General features: G+C 38.7%; 1 protein-coding gene across 2 annotated transcripts in view; it reads right to left on the bottom strand.

The window, feature by feature from the left end:
- Nucleotides 1–21,902, bottom strand: part of B3GALT1 (beta-1,3-galactosyltransferase 1) — a 224,527-nt gene extending 202,625 nt beyond the window's left edge. For both annotated transcript variants that reach the window (XM_064451513.1, XM_064451512.1), the window contains exon 1: nucleotides 21,721–21,902. The gene's annotated coding sequence lies outside the window, so the exon portion shown is untranslated. The remainder of the gene's footprint in view (nucleotides 1–21,720) is intronic.
- Nucleotides 21,903–22,309: the final 407 nt, after the last annotated feature.

Raw genomic sequence — 22,309 nt, 5'->3', positions numbered from 1 at the left:
AATGGGTAGCTACTGTATAAAACAGGTTACTACTAATATGCTTTAGTTACATCCGTTTTCCACTAGCAATGGTTTAGAATATTTGTTGTCAATACACTTGAAGTGGTATTTAAAAATGAAAAAATACTGGAAGTGCAAAGACAATTTGTACAATCTGCAAGACACCACTAATCATGTTGACTTTACAAATTTTGTATCTGTGATGAAAACCTGAGTTCTTAGTTGACCTAAGAGATCTTCCAAGGTAAACAGAAATAAGTGGATTGTCAACCAGCCCATCATATATGAAGCTAAGGTCTGTAAAAATAGAGCTTACTAGAAGGTATCTTCCTTTCTTTAAACAAGCATTTTCTTGACAGTGTACATTACAAATTTAGAGATATCCTATAACTCGTATATCTAATGTGGATTGAATCGTTAAAGGCAAACTTCAAGTGCTTTGGAGAAGGGGCTGTTGTCCTTTTTTACATTTACACTGCCTCACAGAAAGGCATGCAAGTTACATACGTGTAAGGAAGAATACTATAATAATTGCATGATATGTAATAGTATTATGTATAATACTACCAATAATAATAATAGAGTGGCTCTAAAATGAACTGTGACTCTCTGAAATATGTTCCATTGTGTAATGTTACATGGCTATCTCAGGAATTAAACTATGTTGCTGTAACAGACTTCTGTGAATATAACTACCAGGACTAACTCCAGCAGAGTATCAGTTGACTGCAGTCTGCTATAAATGCCCCTCATGAAGAGATATTTACCTAAAATCACATCATCCTTCACAGGCATAAAAGAAAAATATTTCATTATAAAGGACTGAGTAGGATCTCTTGGGAATATCTGACAACTCACCTGGCATCTACAGGCCGAAAGGGATTTTTTTAAGCAAGTTATAACAAAATTTGGTCTAGTTTCACAAAAAAGATGCTAAGGAATTAGAGCAGGACTTCAGCAAAAAACAGACAGATTTTGATTTAAATCGCCAGAAGACCTGAACGGGATGGGTTTTGCCTGTTCTAAATACCAGTGCCATTTAAACATTCATAATCCAGTTCTAGATTTATTTCCCAAGATTTGCCCCTTCTTCCTGTACAATGTTGGATATCTGGATCCAGTACTTTGCATCAAATCATCTCCTTCAGGTTCGTAAAACCAAATTGTAACCCTTTCCACAGAGTTAAAGTAGTTGGAGAACACGCTATAAATCTAATACAAAAAGGTTGCCACAAAGACAAAACTTCTCTTCCGATCTGCTATTTTAAATAAAACAGGCATTACCCAGAAGATTTGAAAAATGCCAAACTACAAAATGAACTACAATTAATGGCTTTCTTACTGCTCCAGCAGCTCTAACACTTCAGAAAGAATGCCTAATAAGAATCTCTTAGTCCTAGCTAGCTTTTATACAGACTTTTCAAGGATTTTAAGAAACAGTTTATATGAGCATTAGGATCATTACTGGTGATAAACCAACTTCTTGCAAGTACCAACCACTTCAAACGGAAAGAAATTATTTTAGGAAAATTTGCAACAGTAGATAGTTTAAAAAACACGTATCTATTTTCACTGTACCAAGGAAAACAAAAGTAATTGACTCTGCCTTGGCGTTTCTCATGCTCATTGTCGATGTCTGAACAGTTAAACTGACTGGGAGGAAAGGAGGAACAGAAATAATGTACTTCATATTTTAAGAGACAGACCAAAAATGAGTTTCCAGATGTTAGACTGTTTCTTTATAAAACATTCTTTGTATTAATACTGGAAATGTTATTATGCTATTTCAGAAGTAAAGTTGAATGAAGGTGGGATAGCAGAGAACTATATACAACACCAACTACAATGTCTAGTCCTTTTTTCTTTGGAATGATTAGTTTTACATGCTTCATTCATAAAAGCAAACCCCAATAGCTAAATGAAGAACATGTAAATGTACATAACAATAATTAAAACTTATGATAATATAAGCCACATAGAAATCAGTTAAGGAAAATTAGAACAATAAAAAAATTAAAGAAGGCTTTGCATTTTAATAAGGACCATTTTTGACATTAAGTAACTGTTTCTCAATACAATGTGCTTGAACAAGTCTATTCTATCACACAAAGTCTGAACAGTGAAACAGCTTTTGGAATCAATTTGAGATGTTGCTAAAATACCAAAATATTTCATGGGGAAAAAAATGCTGGACTTTTATGAAGACATTACAGAAGTTAAGCTGTTGGAAAGAGGCTAAAAGGAAGAGTTGAATACCTAAAGGTTAAGTAGAGAAAGAAAAAACCATCTAACATTTTGAAAAGGCTGGAGAAGTTATTAATCTGCAAAAGCAGATTATGAAGTTTTTTTGGGGGAAAAAAATCTTTGGCTAGTGTACACAGCTGTAACTTCATTAACTTCAGCTGCATTTTGATAGTATGCATTAGTCAAGAATCTGCTCACAAAGTTTTGTGAGGGCTAAGTCCAATGGGTTTCAAATTGCTGTTACGAATAGCATCATGTTTTCAGGCAGTTTACATTAAGATTGCTTATTGAGAGCACCCTTCAAGGTCAGGTGTCTGAGCCTGGAAAGATAAAATTGGTTGAAAACTATAAACATATCCCATACATTTCAAGACACTGCAAACCTTTCTGTGGCAGTTTAACTGCACAGCACAACTAGCATCCTATCTGAATTCTAGCATGGCCTAAAAATGCTAAATACCTTTCATTTTCATCTGAACATCACACTGCTTGCCAGGTTCTTTAATCATCTAATTAAACAGAGTTTCAAACATTTTTAATTTTCTAATTCACTTTGAACAAATGCAGTAATTGCTGAGGAAAATACACTCGATTTCTGTGTACAACGTGTGAGAAAAATTTGCACCAGTGCTCAAAGGAGTGAATCAATTAATTTAAGCTTCAAGACAGTATCACTGTATTGATTCAAAACAGAGAAAACATTGAAATTTTAAATCTGATATTAAAATGGAAACCTTTAGCAATATTTGGATAATTTTTGGAAATGCTTAGTGGTACAAAAATAAGAAATCAGTGTATAATTTGTGTATTATATTTACAGTTTTAATAATGCCAAGCTGTGTTTTCAACAAAAATAATTCCAATCTGACAGATTCTGAAAGAAAATAATGAAGTTCTATATAATTATAAAGGTTTCTATTAAAGATGTTGACATTTCATAGCTAAGCAGCTGTTTTAGAAAATGCAGTGGCAACTTCACTTTGGAGTAAGGTCAGTCAGATCCCCCTACGATTTACCCATCCTCATTTTGTTAAACAACATATTACTGGCAACACAGACCCCCAGTCAATGAGCTTGTCTAAAAAAGAATACATGACCTGGGATCCTCAGGACCTTGATCATTCCCAGGTTTGTCAAATAGGTCAAAATACAGGTTTTCCTTCTTCTCATCTGGTCTGTTCATTCTTCCCATCTAGCCAATGTATTAATTTTCTACTCACTTAATCATAGCCCCACCTATGAATCATGCAGGGATGGCACGTTCTTGACAGCATACTGACACACGTACTGTACCTTGTATATCACAGTGGCTCTGTCACCTAAGATTACTAACAGCATCCATCTCATAGTCTTATTTTGTACAATGAGATATGCTCTGTGAATGTAATATTCAGCTCTAACCACTTTGAGATAAATTATCAGTGTAGTGCATTTCACACATGACTCCCATTATATCCCACAGATATAGTATAAGCCGCTCCCTAGCAACTGCAGCAAAAAAAAATGTACCCCTTTAGGTATTTTTCCCCAGCTGAAGAAACCAACTTGCTATTTTATGAACTTCATATATAAAACAATCTTGGCTACTGTCAGCTCAAATTATTCTGAGTAATGGTCCTTAAGATGCATTTTTAGCCCTTTGTCTAGTTTGGGTTTTCATACTGAGGTATCTCTTTTGCAACCCCCTCCCCAATAACTTTAGCACCAAGGAAAAAAAATATTTTTCAAACAAAGAAATATCTTCCCAATAAAACCTAACCATTTATACATTTGATGTGACTTATAATCACATCATGAGCTAGGAATCCATTTTATATGGAAAATTAAACTCCTACCATGCTGGCAAGAGTGAAAACACCGGATTTATTTTGTGGAACACTAGAAAGTCTTTTGGCTGGACTTCATTCACATACTGAATGGGATTGTAAATATTTTCAAAGAACTTTTAAGTAGACTATTGCCCCCTATGTTACCCCAAATCTATTTAGATGAACTTAGTTAGTATCTGGGGAAAGCCAGAAATTACTACTCCATATTTAAAACACTAGCCTTGTGCTTACATCACACCTAGTGAACAAGGAGATGTGGCTGTTGTGAGATTGGTATTCATTTAACACACCATACAATATTTTAAAGGAAATAACTGAATAATAACAGCTAATTAATACTTCACACATCAACAGAACATTTCACCAAAATTTAGGAATTTCCCCCCTCTGCCAGGAGAAAGGGTGTGACAGCAGGCAGTAATCTTCCCATATAAGTAAGTCAAGCCTTCAAGTCTGATGTTACTCAGGCTGGTTAGGTTAGTACATTTAGACAATGGCTAGTTTGGTATTGTTGTTGTACTGCTGGGGGTAGGGCCCTATTGGTGAACCAAAACGAAAATTATGAGGGAATTGCTGAAAAGGTGAAGACTGGAGCAGACGATGCATCTTTGATACCACCTGGTACCAGCTTGTTTGAATCTGGACCATTCTTTTGGCATAAAATGTCAAGCTAACTTTTGGCACCTTTGTGCTATGGGTCTAGCTTTATGGTTGATTAGATTAGGGTCCCTGATTAGATTATCTTTATTAGACTGCTAACTACACTTAGCATGGTGGTAGTCGCTGCAGACAAGGATAGCCAGAGTATAACACAGTGCTGCTCTTAAATTATGCAAAGCATGTTTCCTAGTGATTGAATCCCTAAGCACCTCAAAACCCAAGGAGTTGTGATAAAGAGACAGGCTCTCTGCAACAGTTTTGTAAAGTCACTCTCTTTTCTCTGGCCTTCCAGCATAGCTAAATAGTGAAACTGTATGAGCTCTCATACTGATAACTCACCAGTGATAACTACACCACCAGTTTAGCATCTGCAATGATTAGATCTTGGCATCTGTCTTAAGTCATGCCTACAGTTTAGCTTTTTTGACAGTGTAATAATAATATTGTGTGATATATACATATATGTAAAATATACAAGATATAGTTTGAGACAACCTCTGGAGCTTTAAAAGAAAGTTATACTACTGCCAAATAGAATTATACTGTGTTCATGCCACAGTGCTACATACAGAATCTGTAAATCTAGATGTTCAGGGAATAACTTTTACAGAACCATTTTACATTTGTATAACTGCACTGGTTTCTAACTTTTAAATACAAGATTCTTTTAGAACGAAAAAAGAAATCCCTGGTATTAGACGGTATATACATGTAAAGTGCTGCATACCATCAATTGCCAAGAGGTGGTGAGTTTTTTTGAAACAGTACAGGGTTCACAACATGACAAAAGTGAGTCAATACACCACTGGGTTGTTTTTTTTTTGTACAGCTGAAATTATGTTAGTGAGCATTAGAACAAATAACTTAATCTGCACAGCAAAAAAACCCAAACCAACAAACCAACTAAACCCAGGAAAAGCCTATGAACCCTACCAAATCACACTACCCTCTTTCAGTGATGTGTAAGGTGAATTTCTTACTTTTCCAAAAGGATGGAGAATGTTCCAAAGCTAACTTCTGCCTTCTTTATTAGATTACAGCTCCATTCTCTCTAATTCTGTTTTCTGAGCAGCAAATATTTTAAGGAACAGTAGAGAAATTTTATTCCAAATAACATTAACACACCTTCTCTCTTGCTGTCTTTACATCATACGGATACACAAGAAAGCAATGGACACTCAAGAAATCTAAATTAAGTTTTTACAAGCACTCCTGCTACCAGAACTGTTGCTTTCTATTTCAACATAAAAATTATAAGATCCTTAAAAGTCACATGATTGACTCTGGGTTCAGTAAAGAGGCAGACAACGCAATTTAGGTGTTATACTATTCTTACACAGTTGTATTTTCTCAACTGAGTCAATTAACACATAAGGAGCTCGATGCTATTGTGATTATATTGCTTCTAGTACAGGAGTCTTTTGGGTATCTTTGTTCTGCACACAGAGAGAGCAGTTTCAGCATAGTTGTGTTCATTTAGAGTGATTTACTGCATATTCTGTCCACATCAAAAATAAAAGCACTGCTACTGTCACACGTGTTGACAATTTAAAATCAACCCTGAAAAACCTTTAACTGAAGGCAGCAACTAAACAAAAAATAAAGTGTATGTATAAATTTGCTCACTGGGCATTGATACTAAATTATAAAAGACAAATAAAAAAACATTGGCACAGAGGAGATTAGTTTAAGTTGCTGCTGCTTGTGCTGTGTTTGTTTTGCGGATACAGAGATGAGCTCATGTTTTACAGATGTCAACACTTGTCACCACTACCAAATTCAACTGAAAAACCCCTACTGCACACTTTCAAAAACACCTCTTATGCAACATTATTTTCTAAAAGGCACATAGCCCTCATGCTTCCAAAATTTCTAATCATGCCTAACCAGTTCTCCTGTACCCTTTCTATCAAGCTGTGAAACATATGTGCCTAAGTTGCAAATGGTCTAAAAATAAATATAGGCATGCAGTTTATCAATTCAAAAGAGAAATCCTATAAAGACTTAAGAATTTAGGATCTGCATCATCTTCCACTGGCATGCAGCCTTGTGGATGGTTGAAGAGACAGCAATTCTAGGACAGAAGAGAAAGTGGGACCTGTTAGCTAGCCACAGACAACAGCAATTCAAACAGCAAATAGCAAAAGCAGAGCAGACTTATTCCTTCCCTTCAGGAAATTCTATCTATCTCTGCAACTGTCACAGAGGTCTAGAGAGAATGAAATCTGTCCTTTCAGTAAAACAGGAAAAGACAACACCACCTCTGTTGACTGATACCACTGTGATAAAAAGCATAGTATGTGTTGCATATGGCTACACTTTAAGCATCTTCTTGGATACCCTTTAGTGAAACTGACCCTGAAAAAAAGTGCAAATGAAATCCACATACAAGTATATGCCAAGTTTTGACATGACCCTGCACCATGGTCCTGAAGACCATCTGACTTTGTGAAGCAGATGTGCATTTTTTTAAAAGTCATATGTCACTGCCACCAGAAGTCAAATGCAATATAGAAATTGGCATATTTAATAAAATGCCACTGAAATGCAGCCTCGCTAAAACACTGCTAAATGACATGCCAAATTCCTGAAGCAAAGTAATCCTCCTCAGTGTCACTGGATAACCTGGCACCAAAAAAATGGTATTTCCATTATAGCCATGTATTCATCACTTCTCTATTGGGTAAATATCGGAGTTCAAGCAGCATTTCTGTGAGGGAGTCCAATATGGTCTATCTGCTATGGTATTATGAATTTAAGCTTGATGCGAAGTTGTTGCAGTAGTAGTAGTACAGTCTTTCGTTCAGCAACATTCTCATTTAATGAGCAAACATCCTGTTGACTTTTCTGTGAGTTTTATGTACTTTAGGTCTGCAAGGTCAAGTCTTTTGTATATATCTTAATGACCTAATCAAAAGAACAATTTTCACACCAATACACAAGGTATAATACAGCAAGAGGAGAGGGAAAGCTGTTTCACTTTTAAGCTAGTAACAGGCACAAAAAATTCTAGGTTAACACCTTTTAAGTGCAGTTCATTATTTCCTCATATCAAGAAATAACTGGGTTATACTTACTCCCCAGATGATGAGAGAGTTGTGTATTTGAAAGGAACAATTCACCATACACATGTGGTGTGTCTTCCTATGTATGAAAATCGAGTTGAATCAGAAAGGGAAAAACTGAAAAAGTTTTTCATAGTTTACACTCAGAGAAAACAAAAAAATAATATACAAGCTTCCTAGGAATGCTCTCCCCTCAAACCATCCTTGTAAAACACAGAATACTATTTTTTTATTTGACTTTCTTTTCCTTTTTTAAAAACACAAATTTGTTTACCTTTTGTTAAGTAGAAGAAAGAAAAGCAGCCTGGAAAACAAGAAGGTTCAACTGATTCAAAAAGTACAGTATACAAGTTGCTGTGCAAAAGAAAAAAAAAATCTGTGAAGATTTAAATATGAAGATGCCACTGAGTGTCACGGTTTCAATCCTTATACAAAGCCAGAAAAATTTTAACATGGGTTGAGAAAAATTATTATTAATCTGATCTTTGCCATCATCTCTCTCTCTTACTTTCTTCAGTATCAAATTGTGCTGTCTCTTGGATATACATTCTAAACTCCTATTAATACCAATGACAGTTACATGTCTGAAACACTAACTGGAGAAGAGACTATTGTCATTTTGCTTGGAAGGCACCATTTTCAGAAAAAAAAAAATTGACTGAATGAGCTAAATAACAAAGTTCCCTTTCTTCTGAGGATTCAAATCTTCTCTAAAACCTTAAAATGCATGTCAACTTTAATATTAACTATGCTGCCAACTTAAATATCTAGCCCAAACTCACACAGTTTTCACTGTTTTCTCTCTCATTATTTCCAGAGCAAATACAGTACAGAAATTGAGCAAGGTGATCCTGACAGTTAAAACAAAAAAAAACCAAAACCCCAAAAAACCTATGAATGCAAAGTCCTCCAAAGCCTGGATAAAACAAACATTATGAAATAGTATAGATAGTATCCTGATGAACCCACAGGCTACAGTTTTTGGGGACAAAGAAACTATAGATCTTCACAACACCGTGTTCAAGAAAGACTTTTAAATGCACTGGAAGTGTATTAATTACCTAAATCCTGAAAACTGGATTCACTGTAATTCAGGGAAGTCCTGCCTTTTATCTCACACTGCAGAGGGGAAAGGACTCAAGGTTGCTGGAAATTAGCTGAGGTCTTAGAGATGACTTTTAGTTAGTCCAGTGGGCTTCGCTTAAGGACTTTAATGTGAAACTCATTTGACAATCAACTATATTTACTTTTTTTTAAATTACTATTTCTGCCTACATACCTGTATATTAGCCTGCCTTTTATGCATTTGTTAACATTGAATATGGTCATTTTATTCTCATGGTTCTGTTTATTGTAACTGTTCTTTGCATAAAAAATTATTTATGCTGAATAATAATACAGTTTGAAGAATAACTCCAGAGAGTTATAGTTGAGGTTCTTCTCCAGAGGTGCACAAGGTTATTACAATATTTCATTACCACAAAACAATACATCTTCAGATAGAGGCAGTAGTACCTTGTAATATTCCTTGCTACTGTGATACCAACTTTTCCTTGTAAAGCAATTTAATAACTTCCATACTCGTTATACATGAAATATTAGTGTTATGCTTCATAGGGAAGACCTCCTGAATTTTCATTACAGTATATTGTTATATTACTTATACAGTTAGAAAATCTATTTGTCTTTAAGCATGTCACTTCATCTCATTGAAAATGTCTAGCTTAACTAAGTTTTACTACTAAAAAAAAAAAAAAAAGTGTGTTGAAAAACACTGGAAACAGTTTTAAGTCCTCAGTTTAACCAGTCTGGGGTTCATTACAGATTTTCTAAACACCACCTGTCACCTCCATAGTTCTTTTAATTATCTTTCATAATACCACCTATCGGAACTGTTCAAAGACTATAAAATCTTTGTCTTTCTAGACAGAGAAGAACAATCTCATAAATTTCAATATCCCATGAGATAACCTTGTACTGTAACTATATTCTTATCCATCTAATATTAACTATATTCTTATCTAGCTACTGTATAGCAAAAGAAGCTAAGACTACAACAATTTGTATTGTTTTACACATGAAAGATGTGGTCATCACCTTGAAAAGCTTCACATGATTTCATTTTTCAACACTGAAGATGTACAAAAGTTAAACAAATAATTTTATTTTTCTCCGAAGTAGAGCTACATTTATTAATCCTATGCCCTTCTCAGCAAATCAGGCAAAAAAGCCATCCAGTGAATTATGAAATCCTGGCACACAAGAATAACACATACAAACCAAAGCAATTACAGAATTCACAGGTAGTACACAAGACAACATAATGGATTAACAATGTAGGCATGCATAAATAAATATGTACATACTGCATATTTAGAAGGCTTTTGAATTGAGAAAAGCTGAAACTAAAGTTCTGATCAGCATTTTTATCATCGCTGTGGAAATGCTAGGCCAGGTGCTCAAGCGCATGAAGTTTCCACTCTGCAAGAGAAGCAAGCTGTCACGAAGCCAGTTAACAGCTACTTGATTCTGTAGTGTCCTCAGCACCAACAGTTTGCCTCATGCTACCTGGCTAAGGTTCCTAGGGGACCAAACTGTAGTAGACTCACTACCCAAGCAAGTGCCACCAGGTACACAAGTACGTCTGTGTGTCTGAGAGCACTTTCAGACCCAGCAGATCCCATCTGGCTCTCCTGGCTGCTCTCTAGCAGTTGGGACCAATTAATTGCAGCATGCAGTGGCCAGAATGTGACTTGGAAACTGATCTACCACATCCAGCCAGGACTACTGCTCTTGATTGTCTCTGGCCTAAGCAAATCTGCTCTGGTGTTCAGAGCAAAAGGGAATCTGGGAGCCAAAACTGACAGCATGTCTCTGCCACACTGCGTAGAAACTTCTTAATTTGTTCTACAGATAACTCAGTCTCAAAGAGTGTGAAGAAATGAGTACTACTATAAGCATTTGTAATGTAACTAATACCAAAACTGATTTCTTGCATTAATCACTATACTTTTCATTCAGAGGATATTTCAACATCAGGATAATAGACACTTCTATCTGCACATACATGCTAGATCATAAAGAAAATAACAAAACACCTTTAAAAAGTAAAAACATATTTTTAATACAGTTGCTTGAAGCCATATTGTTAAAACTGTGATTAAAAATTACTTTCAAACAAGTACATGTTGTATAAGTGTAACCTTGCTTATAGGTCATATTGACCCAATAACATAAAAACTGATAGAGTTTGATAGGGTAGATCTATAAAAGTTGGAAAAACCATGCAGAGCCCTTATTGGTATCTTGCTAGAAAGAACTGCATTAACAATAATTCTGGATAGTACAGGCTCCAAATTAGTTTCAAAATATCAGGTAACATGCAGTCAAAGTCAAAAACACTGGAGCCCAAAAGGTCTTATACAGAAATTATGACAGGTCTGAGTCTTCATTTCACTGACAACTGTACAGAGTGCATAGAACCTGAGCAAAGAGATCAGCTGTCTGAGCATGTCAGAAGTCTCACCTCATGGCAATCACCTCAAACAGTATCTAATAAAGAAATGAAAGCATGCAGTAACTTGGCTGAGTGACAACACAGAAAATAGGGACATACTTTACAAAATACAAGTTCCGTTAGTGCTTGTATGTTGCTTACTTTTACTGGGTTGTAAAGAAATTTTTCTTTCTTGGATTTTTCAAATCATGAAGCAGATGATTTCCAGGTGACCTCAGCTGTGACATTTTAACCAATACATGGCTTCCCCAGACTTCGTGGTTATTATAGTAATATCTAGTTTAAAATTATATAAAACGGGTATGGTTTGGCCCAGGCTCAAACTCCTATGCCGTGGTGCCTGCTGCTAGGTGGACCTGTGATCCCATGACAGCCAGCCAGAATTACCTGCAGTAACCCAGCCAGCAACAGTCAGGTGCCTCAGCCAAAAACCCGTGATGAAATGCAGCAATACGCAGAGGCTCAGAGAAATTTTCTACCTCCAGGTGGGGTGTCTTTGTTCCAAGAAGTCCTTGCAGGGCAAACAAAACCTAGCAGAAGCCTACTGCGATGGTCTCTTTGTTATATGATCCACCACTTCTGCTGCATCATCCACATTCAGTCACACATTTTACTATGACTTGATGCATAGTCTGATACCTAGTACAAATGTAACATCTTCAGAGGAAAACCCATTACTTATGACTCACTTATTTTCTGTGCAGTTATTATGGAGCCATTTTGCAGAGTGTCATTTTATGGTTTACTTTCTAAAAAGAATTAATGAATTTTGTTTCAGAAAACTGAAATGACAAAATGTCTGAAAGTGGACAGCTGATGCTATGACACTGTTTTCCCCTCCAAAAACCTGCATGTGAGCTTTTTGCTTTTACTAGCAAATTCTCTTGCCACCTACTTTTGTAATGACCATTCCTGAGATTACAGCACTATCTAATTGTGCCAGATGATAATGAGTAATTTTACAATATGAGGTGCAATACCAAATTCACTTTGCAGAAGACTTCAGATGGTATCAATACCAAATCTTAAAAGAGTAAGAATTAGTTTCTTTTCTACAAATGAAACACAACTGACAGCAAATATCAACCATTTGATGTTTTTCAACAGAGTTGTCTGTTTATGTATAGAATTTGCACTAGTAACAAATAGTATTTCATTTCCCTTTTAAATGAGGACATTACGGAACAAACAGTATAGAACTTCTAGAGGTTAGTTCTTAATTTAACTAGCTTTTTGTTTGATGCCTCTATGCACATTTCTTTTGTTCATACCCCCACCTATCACAATTTTGCATTTTCTCCAGAAAAATATTCAGAGTAAGATACCCATAATATGGTATTTCAGTATCTCCTCCTTACTTGTAACTAGGACATAATGTATTGAATACTACTCCCATTGAGTTCTAATTTCATAAACTAGACAGACTATATAGATAAAACATTTTATCCCAATAGAAGTATATTTTCTTTGAGGAATGTTTAATATGATCCAACTTGCAACATCAGTAGCAGATGGATGCTCCAATTCTATTCCAGACTTTTTATAGTCTATTTCAACCCCTGATTTATCAATGGGAGTGTTTGACTTTGTACAGTAATCTGAAATCTGCATATGAAAAGTTTCATCAAGTAGGCCAGTCTCTTCAGAGTTTCAGAACATTTTTTCATCTGAGCTGCAACACAGCAAAATATTTGTGTAACAGGTATTGCAGAGCAGAAGTAGTGCTGTGCTCTTCAACAAACTGATAGGATAGAGGTAAATCTCAAGCACATATGTGCAGATTTGAGTCATCAGACTCAACCTAACCTAGTTGCCATTAACTTGGTGAGAAACTTTCATTTGAAGGTGAATTCATGTAATGACAACCTGTAATATGAGCAGCTATGCTCATACATTTGAATCTTTCAGCCAACTTTCAGCAGTGCTATATTATTTCCTAGCTTCTTTTAAGCAAATACAGTAGCAAACTACATATAGCAAAATGTGTTTTATGATTACCTTTCACACAAGATTCATTTTCTGAGGCCTTTTAACAAACACCTAGCATACTCAAAAGCTTGGCAAAAAGAAAAACTAGTGGGTTTACAATGAAGTCTGAAATCTGAGCAAAATGTATTCTTTTCCTACAATGAAAAATCTTGCAAATTCTGAAAGTTTTAAATAAACTTTTATAAAACAAATTTCTACAGTACAATGCCGTGAATGTACTAATACCACTCTTAGTAGCTGCCTAACAGACCAAATGCTTTCTTGAGATTTAAAGTGTCATCTTAGAAAATGTACATAGAAGAAATCAACTAGTTTAGAATATTTTGTGGAAACCCACAGCCACGTGGCTTCCTTTACACGTACCATCCTACCTACATGAAAGTATTTTTTCCTTGGGAAGAACATGTTAAGATTTGGCTGATGATTCCGAAGTATCTTATAAAAATGTTAGATGAATGATTGCATACATCTTAACACAAGAAGATACTGTCATAATTAAAAAATGGAAGACAAGTTCCACTTTTTATGATGATAGCCTGTTTAAGGCAGATAAGCAGTGTAAGTGGCAGCGCTCTATCAGTATACTGCTAAATGTATTCAGCACAGATTCATCAATTACCACTACCGTGGCCTAAACGTACCGGGGGGGGGGAACCAAAAAGACTGTGTGACTATACACTAACAGTGTTCATGTCCATCCATGACATCCTTACAGGCTATTATGAACTCACTCTTCCACATTAAACTAATCTTGAGCTGCATCAGCCAACAGAAAGCTCATGACTTTGCAGCTACCGTACACAGGGACATGTTTGTCATGAAGTAGCACTAGGCAAGTGTCAAGCACATGATGTAAAAGGGATACACCAAAACCTTTTCCTGTCACAAAGAACTGCCTTGCCTTGGTTGCTACAGATTTAGCAAACAGCACCCATTAAATAGATCAGGAAGCTGACTTTAAACCACCCATTACTAAATTCAAGTAGTAGAAATATTATATTTGTTACATACTTGAACACATGCTAATTTGAAAAGCTGTTTTGGTGAACTGTGTTATGGTGCAAAACAAAATGAAAGAAGAATCATATTGCTGCAAATAACTACAGTTGGTATCACAGTCTTTTAGATAGCTAGGTTTACGTAGCAGATGACCCCGTCAATGGATAGTAGAACAGCTGGGGCTTTTCTTCAAAGAATGTAAAATATAATTCTTTAAGCTAAATATTTAAATTAACAAAGCAGTAAGGTGACTACTAAAATAGTCCTGTACTTCTGCACTTTAACAACAATAAATCAAGAAACACAACAGCACTTCGGGCTGTGGTTTGACAACAGCTGCCTGTCAACCATCTTGCTCTCCTCTTGTATTTACCTTCAGAGTTCCACGTCCCTCCTTGCATCAGCCTTCATAAGGTCACCTGTGAAGCAGATTCAAGCTGGCAAAAAGTGGTTTTCTATTTTGTTTTGGTTTTTGTTTTAAACCAGGGGCCAGTGGGTAGGGGTTATCTTCTGGCAGACTACTGTGCTGAAGTGGTTCTGCAAAGGGTTAGGAAGGATGGAGTCACTGTGACTGACAGAAGATAAGACAGGATCATAACAGACAGACGTTGGAGTCACTTACACTACTATGAAACCACATTTATTACTAAGTAACACCAAGTAATAAATGTAGCACACTAATAATACATTTCTAATGTTTCTTTAAACCTCACTCTCAATGCTGTTTGCAATGCAGCAGCTCTTCTAAGTGACATGCTCTGAATATCAAATGACTAGCCTGTTTTTGAACAAGGAAGATGAAGAGATCCTTTCTATATGGTGGTCTTCCAGCCTAATCTCCAATAAAACTGGGAGGAGGGGAAATGCTTTGCATATTATTTTCATGTTAGTGTGAAATGTAGTTCACAAATGGAAGGTGATTAATTAGATGGTATTGGAGTTAAGCCTGTTGTGCAGTGAATCCGTAGAGAGGCTAGGAAAGTATTCAAGTTATTTGAGTAAACATCACTTGGCACTCCAATATTTTGGAGCTTCTTTGGTTTTAATTAAGCATAATTTTAACAGCGATCAATGTGGATCAAATACCATATACCACCATGCTCATTTCCCCATTCAGTGCAGTTGTATTAAGTGCCTTGAATGGCATCTTTCAGAGTTTTCTTTCTTTTTTTAGGTGGTCTGGGTTTCTGGACACAGCCTTAACCTGTTATTCTTCTGAGCTCATGTTTGCTGAGGTTTAAAGAAAGAAAGAAAAAAAAAGCAAAGCTTGTGTTATATACAAGCCATTTTTAAGATCTACGAACACCTTGACTGATTTGCCACAACACTTTTATCCCTCTCAGACATCAGATGTACACACATAAGGAATGATACTGTTGGCAAAATTACAACAAAAAAGTGATCATGCCCCTGTACTCAGCACTGGCGTGGCCACACCTTGAATATCGTATTCAGTTTTGGGCCCCTCACTACAAGAAGGACATGGAGGTGCTGGAGCGTGTTCAGAGATAGACAATGAAGCTGGTGAATGGTCTAGAGAGCAAGTCTTATGAGGAGAGGTTGGGGGAACTGGGTTGTTTAGTCTGGAGAAGAGGAGGCTGAGGGGAGACCTTATCGCTCTCTACAACTACCTGAAAGGAGGTTGTAGCGAGGCAGGGGTCAGTCTCTTCTTCCAGGTCACTAGCAATAGAATGAGAGAAAATGGCTTCAAGCCATTTCAAGCTTTAGATTGGATATTAGAAAAAATTTCTTTACTGAAGTGGTCAGGCACTGGAACAGGCTGCCCAGAGAGGTGGTGGAGTTGCCGTCCCTGGAGGTATTTAAAAGACATTTAGATGTGGCACTTCAGGGCATGGTTTAGAAGATATGGTAGTGTTGGGTTGATGATTGGTCTTGATGATCATAGAGGTCTTCTCCAACCTTACTGAGTCTATGATTCTATAAGTTGCCTTCAAGCACAGAACTTATGCCATGCTGATGGCAAGGAACTCCAGAAGCACCTTACAAAACTCAGAGTGGACAAAAAGATGACAAATAAGCTTCCATGTAGATACATCTAAGCTAATACATCTAATTAAAAATAATCTAAATCGCATACATACAATGCTGACAAATTACTTGGAGAAGAAATCTAGGAGTCATCATTGACGGATCCCTGGAATTAATGGCTTTATGTTCAACAGCAACCAAAAACCCTAGCAAAACATTGAGCATCATGGGGAAAGGCATTGAGAATAAGACTAAGCACATTTATACAACCTTGGTCCACCCACATCTCAAGGTGTGTGAAGTTCTGGTCTCTGCATCTCAAGGACAGACTCTAGTCAGAGAAGGGCAAACAAAATATTAAAAAGATGGAGCACCTGCCTTAGAAAAAGAGACTAAAGAGGCTCTTCAGTTGGATAGGAGGCTGAAGAAAGATATGATCAAGCAAACCACAAAGGTGGTAAGTAAACTAACACAAAACTTCTGCTTGCTAAATCCTGCAGAAACAGGACTAAGGGACATCTAACAAAGCTAGGAAGACATTAGTTTACAAAAGATTAAATTGCATCTTTACAAAGCTAGTAGTAAGCTTCTGGAACTTAACCACCAGAGGAGGCTGTGAAGGTAGTGAGCATCAGAAAGTTTGAAAAAGACAACTTCTAGGTTCGTAGGTCTACAAACAGGCTCTAAAAGCACTGAGCAGACATATACCTACCATTCCTAATATGAAAACGAAGTATGCAGGGAGAGTACAAGGGAACAGATACGTAAAGTGGCTAGGTTTGTGTACAGACCCTAAATAGCATCCGTTAACATCACTGTTGGAGACCAAACCCTAAGCATGAAGGCCCACTGGTCTGACCAATAGAGCTTTTCTGATATTTTTAATTTCAATTTTCTCTAATATCTTCTGTTAAACTCTGAAAAAAGCACCCACACAAAAACGTTACACCCCTGCTTCTTAACTGCTGTGAAAGATACAGGTCAGACTTGAATACTGGCAGCCCTTCAGTATAAATTCTAACATGTAATATCCTATGTTAAGGAATAAATTTGTACTTTAAACAAAAATACAGGTCAGACCCAAGAGAAAATATTTTAATTACTCCAGCCAGTGTGACCCCTACAATGCCACAGATGTTGTTCCACAGCAGGGTGGCTATTTCAGAGAAAATGTAGCCACCTGCTGAGGGACAAAAGAAACAAACATCAGCCCCTCAAACAGCAGAGCTGCAGAACAGCTCAAAGGGAGGCAAGGTTAGGCATGTAAGTCATTCACATTTCTACTAAACCAAGTCTCAAAAGATAGTAAGAGTTAAAGCTTACTGGTACTCAGAAGGCAGTTTTAAAAAACTGAGTGCAAAAGCCAGTATCTGTAGTGTATTTTCTGCCCTCTTCAACATAAAGTATTTATACATGAGATAGGCATATTATAACTGAACTATTTTGAGGCTACTGATAATACAGAGCACCTTCTGCTAAGGAGGAAGGTATGCTGGCAACACTCCTTAGAAATTAATAAATATAGCTCAGCAGAATTCTCACATGGCTTCAGTTGTATAGTCTGTTCTTCACTCGCCTCACTCTTACCATTAGCTCCCTTGCCAGTATTTAGTAACTTCTTGTTATTCAGGAGGAAAGAATGTATCCTTATTTATGAAATCTATATATGTAGTGATACATTATGTTATACATTAAATTATACATTTATATGTGCATTAAATTATACATTTTCATTCTCAAGGGAATAATAAAATACAGTTTTGATGAGTAACTATTGCAGATATTTAGATTACTCCCAGTAGTTTGGGAGGTTAAATTGAGAGCTACGAAATCAGAATGCAGGAGGGTTAAAAAAAAAAAAGTGTTCACCCCCCACTACAGCTGCAAAATACCTAGCAATTTTACATTCTAGGTAGTGATACAAGAAGAAGGGCATGCTCATAAATGAGATTCATAATTTGTTATCACACCTTGATTCATCTCTGTATTAATACTACCTGCAAGCAGGCCCAGGGCTCAGAAAGACTCCTACATCCTTTCTTTCTCCTGGATGAACTCTAGAAGGCTGATCTCAGCCACCAACACATCTGCAGTCTGCACAACTCTGCCAAAACTTACGCCTGCATGCCTATCAGTCAAAGAGCAACTCACCCATCTTCACCTCTCCCCTGTTTCTCTGTTGAAGAGCTGTCCCCTCAGCATCAGGAGCTGAGTTACCATATCCTGTTTAAGAGTATCTCGTTAACTTCCTTGGAAAGCATTCACAGGAGACACAGGAGCTGAGGAAGAGCAAGCTTGGTCGTTCACATATGCCTATAGCAGTGTTAGGCAGCAGTAGACACTATCACCATTTGGAAACACCTGAAGCCTTTGAGTAAGTGACAAAGGGAACACTTGGATGCAGATGGATTTTATACTTCTGTTTATCTGGAATTCTGCAGAGCTTCCATACATCAGCATTTACAGTAGCTGTGTTTTCTGGAGACAGTACTAACAGCTACAAGTCAGTATTTTAAATGCAGTTCAAAAACAGCATTAGCTTTTCCAAAAAGATCAGCGTACCGTTTGCATGATCTAATACAACTAGGAGGAGATAAATCATTCATTCCTCTTTTCTATGATCTTCTGCAACTCTTCAGTAGTTCAACTAAAGGTACATCTGTACTTATATCTAAAAAAGCATGCCACTTGTTTTTCCTAGCTGTATCAAAATAAATAATTTTCCTACTACTCATGGCAAATTACATCAATATTTTAGTATCCATCTTTAAGCAACTAAACAGGCAGCAGGTTGGAGAATGTGACAGTATTGACTGCTTCAGCTGCCGATTTCTTATGATATTGCATATAGGAATACTTCCCTGTAAAAATTATTACTACAAAAGCAGCTTAGGAAAATCTGAGATTTTTTTGTTATTTTAGCAAGTGTCCTTTTACTTGGGAGGCATACAGATAGACTCATTTTCTTTTATATAGAGGAAAACTATGAAAAGCAAGCTAACAACCTCCGAAACTTCTGCGCTCTCCTAGCTTTAACTAGGTATGAGCATTATATAATAATTTTGAATATTACTAAGTCTATAGCTGATGATTATTTTTAATAAATAAATAGTTAATACATTTATATTCACTTTAGAGGTAGGATGATCCCTGCTAAAAAAAAGTTCATTACTTAATAACATACATCAACACTGAACTGAGCACCCTTCTGAAGATACACAATTGAAATATTTTGATCTTTTAGAAAAGGTTTCCTAAGAACTCTGAGGGAAGAAAGTAGATAAGACAAAGATAGGCTATGTAGCAAATACAGTGGCACACATTCTCCTGCATGTCCACCTGAGAACAATCCCAGTGAAATGAGTATCACAAATAAATACTACGCATGTGCTGAAGGTTCTATAGTTCACCCATTCATAAACTAGATTTTTAGATTAAAATTTGGTGTCACTCACAGTGGGAAAACTAGCTTGGTGTTTTCAGCATGTAATCTTTGCAAAAATTCTACTGGTGTCTGCCACAAAACCACCACAAAAATTTGGGGTTCTCTTTCCTAAGAAAGCACCTAAGGAAAACACAGGTGATATATGAGGCAGTCTAGCACAACTGAGAGCATTGCAGACATTGCATCATGGCTATGTGCAATGTACTTGGATCAGGATTGCTCTCTAAATTAACCTAAAATACTCAGAAGACTTTGATACAAGTTAACTAAATGAGAGTTCTGAAACTGGTTTACCAATAAGACATTTTGCTGGATCTCTCCAGATCTACCCAGAATCAGTGATGTACAAGAAACTGAAATTTCATTAGCAATTTATGTTCTGTCAAAAACGATATTTAGTGGATAAGCACACACCTGTATCAGTTATAAATTCTATACATCAAATCTTTCACATTTACTAGTGCCATTCCCTCAGCTGTAAAACTGGGCTTCAGCTCTCCAAAGCAGAGCATCTATTTGTAACAAGGAGGTTTACAGTTTTTCATTCTTGCCATCTATCACATGATTTTTAAAAATTCTGAAAGCACATTATGCATTATATGATTGAATATGTCCTTATAACTGAATTAACATATCAGAATGCTCTCTATCAAGAAAGAGAAAACCAAATCAATACACTCCCAGAAAGTAGGGAAGGAAGCTTACAGCTACAAAAGAATGAAAACCTGAATCAAATTAAATGCTCTTTATGTTTTCTGCATAAATTTTCTTCATGTTTAAAATGCCTGACCCATCACATGTAAAATAATAACGAGATAACATGAACTGTTTTCTCTTCAACTGTTAATTGGGGATGCTATCTTGCTTCCTCTTGAGTCAATGTCAAAACTCCTCTTTATTTCTATGACTGAAGGATCAGGTCCATCATCACAAAGTCTGGCTGCACCCTAACGAATCCTTAAAGTGTTATATAATTAAGATTCTGAACATCGAAAGGCCATTTTTTCTAAAATAACAAGATTTCACACTATTCAAAGCCTTCCAATATCTTCTGTCAGTACAAGTACAGCAGGTTGAAGAACAATGAAAAAGAGTGCACACATATAAACGGGATTTCATCTTTGGGATTCCTCTGTCTCAACAGCCAGCGACCATGTATCAACCGTCACCCTCACGCTTACTTTAAAATAACTTTTCTTTAAACTAGCTGCTTTAACAACTTTAAGATACGGTCCGCGGCCGCAGCAAGACCAGCACCTTCCTCAGTTTCCCCGCCGGTGCGCACCGCCCTCCTGGGCGTCCGGGACCGCGTTCGAGTAAAATCCTTCCTACAAGGGGAGTTCGAGCCGCCTCCGCCCCCCGCCCATCCCCGCCGCGCGACGCTGACCGCCGGGCCGGGCCGCGCGCACGCCCGCCCTAGCGGTTGCTGCTCTCGCCACCCGGGCGCGAGCTCCCGGAGCCGGGCCGCGGGCCCGTCCCGGCCGCCCGCCTCAGCTCCCCTCAGCTCTCTCCGCGGAAAGCGGGACGCGCGGCACACCGCCGCGGCACGGTCCGCCTCTCCCAGCTACCACCCCCGCAGCCCCAGCTTCTCCCGAGCAGGCGGAGGAGCGGAGGGGGCAGCACCGCAGCCCCTCCGCCAGACCCGACTGGTGGAGGAGCTGGTGTCGCCCCTCGCCGCGGCACCCGCGGACGGCGGCACCGAAGTTCCCGCCGCGCCGTTGGTCCCGCCCGGGGACCGGGACGGGGCACGGCCGGGACCGCCTCGCCGAAGGGCACGGCAAGGGGCGGTGGGGGAGCGCGCCCCCCCGCGACCCCTGCCCGCCGCGGCCCACCGCTTCTGCCGCCCGCCGCGGGCATCCTGCCTCCCCGCCGCTCCGCCCGCGCCGGTACCGCTGCTCGGCGCTGCCGCCGGCCCCTTCAGTACGAGGCGTAACGGACGCGGCATGAAGGCAGGCATCCGTCTTCCCCGCGGCCGGACCTTACCGGCTGTGCTCGCCGCCCTCGCCCGCCTGGGCGCACGCCGCTCCGTGCCGGGCTCCCGCTGCCGGCATCACTGCTCCACCCGCAGCCGCACCAGCCGCCGCGGTGCCCGGCAGCAGCGCCCACCTCAGGAGAGCGCAGCCCGTGCAGCGGCGGGGCTCGCACTCTCCGACTGACAACGGCCACGAGCCAACCGCCTCCCGCGCAGCGCCGAGGAGGCGGGACGGTGTAACGAGAAAGGACCAATGAGAGCTCACCCCTGCGGCAGCGCCGTTTCCGGGAGGGGATGCACCGCGGCGGGGAGCGGGGGTCGTGCTGGGTGTGATGTGCTGGGGCGCGTCCGTCGCCGTGCCGAGCGGGGCCGGAGCTGCGGCGCGGCCCCGGCCTCTCCGGGGTTCGCCCCAGCCCCGACGGTGGCTGCCGGCAGCGGTAACGCGTGCAGGGGAGCTGGTCTCGCCCTTCCCCAACTGCTCCGGGAAATGGGAACGGGGCTGAGAGCCGGCCTTTTCCCTGCGTGCGCAGGGACATCAAACACCACGCCTAGGAGCTTTATTTAAAAAGAAATAAAAAACGGGGAGAGGATATATTTTTT

This window comes from Phalacrocorax carbo, chromosome 5, assembly GCF_963921805.1.
Source record: "Phalacrocorax carbo chromosome 5, bPhaCar2.1, whole genome shotgun sequence".
Taxonomy (NCBI): Eukaryota; Metazoa; Chordata; class Aves; order Suliformes; family Phalacrocoracidae; genus Phalacrocorax; species Phalacrocorax carbo.
The sequence above is the reverse complement of the archived record's forward strand: the minus strand, read 5'-3'. Positions and strand labels throughout refer to the sequence as shown.